Source organism: Lactuca sativa, chromosome 1 (assembly GCF_002870075.4).
Source record: "Lactuca sativa cultivar Salinas chromosome 1, Lsat_Salinas_v11, whole genome shotgun sequence".
Classification (NCBI taxonomy): domain Eukaryota; kingdom Viridiplantae; phylum Streptophyta; class Magnoliopsida; order Asterales; family Asteraceae; genus Lactuca; species Lactuca sativa.
In genome coordinates, this window is record NC_056623.2 from 147,519,740 (window position 1) to 147,521,398 (window position 1,659).

General features: G+C 31.3%; 1 long non-coding RNA gene across 1 annotated transcript; it reads left to right on the forward strand.

The window, feature by feature from the left end:
* Window positions 1-305: 305 nt before the first annotated feature.
* On the forward strand, window positions 306-714 carry LOC128129609 (uncharacterized). Its single transcript, XR_008227535.1, has 3 exons — window positions 306-383; window positions 525-575; window positions 658-714. It is a non-coding gene; the product is annotated as an uncharacterized LOC128129609 (long non-coding RNA).
* Window positions 715-1,659: the final 945 nt, after the last annotated feature.

Genomic DNA, 1,659 nt, shown 5'->3' on the forward strand with positions numbered 1-1,659 from the left:
TCCATTTCTTCTGACATATGGGTTTCAAAATTTGGGGTTTTTATGGGATTTGAAGTTATGGAGATGCAAGGTGCCCTCAAGGTGCTCGATAAAATGCAAGACTATGTAAGTATATTTTTTTCATATTTGATTAGAAAAAGCGATAACAAAAATGCTTCCTCATCAACTCATCTTATGGGTTGTGCTTCTTTGTTTAAAACACGATTACAAATTGGGGAATCCTCCTCCTATCGCATCCTTCTCTAATTTCTTTCTTCTAATTTCTTTGTTTAATGATTTTTTCTAATTTCATATTGATTTCATCTCTTGTTTCTCTATTCACAGATCTTCCAATCATCAAGGATGTATTGGAGATTGCTAATGTATTAAACAGCAAATGGAAGGTAAGTAATACCTCAAAAAACATATTTCATACCTGATCTTCATTCCATACTCACCATATATATTCGAATGTTATTATTTTTTTTAATCTCCCGTTACTATTTATTTGAAATTTATTGCTTCTGTTATTCATTTTGTAACAGAGGCAAGTGGAATTAATGTACATAATCACCTATGACATTCTTTTCGGACAGGTATCTTCACTTTCTAGGATGCCACATCATATAATATTTTCTTTAAATTAATCATATACATTATTTTAACATTTCTTCATAGGATTCATCTCTAACAGGAGATCCAGAAAAGTACCTTATTTTGAGGAAAAGTCAACTACAGTCAGCTCTTGCAAAGATCTTATTAAAGAAGGGAGCAAAACGTATAGAAGATTTAATGTCCCAATATAAGATTCCCGGTTTGTTCTACCAATAACATTCCACTTTATTATTTATAATTTACACAACCATATTTATTAAACGAGATCTATGATTTATCATTTATGTAGCAGATGTTAAAAAACCTTGCTATGTTCGTGTCAATACTCTGAAATTGGATGTTGAAACTGCTGTGCCTAAATTAAGCAAAGATAATATGGTAACATTAATATACATTATGGTACCCTATTTAATTTATCTTTTTTATTTTTCTGATTTTAGTTATAATAATCTTTATAGGTCGAGAAGGATGACATGATTCCCGATTTATTAGTGCTTCCACCAGCTACTGATTTGCACAATCATCCTTTGGGGAGGATGAACTTTGCTGATGAATCACCTAAGCTTCCTCCTTCTCCTGGAGGGCATATTGGTCAATTATCCCCAAATAATTCAATCGACTCAAATTCAAATACAAATACGTTTAGTTTGGAGTTTGGAAATGGTGAGTTTACAGGGCTGAGCTCAAGAAAATCATGGCTAATGAGAAACTTGCAGAGATTGCTTTATCTGATCCCAAACGAGCCAAAAGGTATGTAGCTTTTTTCAAATTCATTAATATTTACATTATAATTGGAGAAATCTGAATATTTATTTTGATATTTGAATAAACAAATATATTTTTTATGTGATATGTTTTAGGATTTTGGCAAATCGATAATCTGCTGCAAGATCAAAAGAGAGGAAAATGCGTTACATTACAGAATTGGAGCACAAGGTTCAAACTTTACAGACTGAAGCAACCTAATCAACAAACAAAAATCTCACTACCATCCTTAAGTATTATATCATTATACAATACATGACTAAAAATTACACTTTTTGTCCCTGTGTTGTATTGATTTTC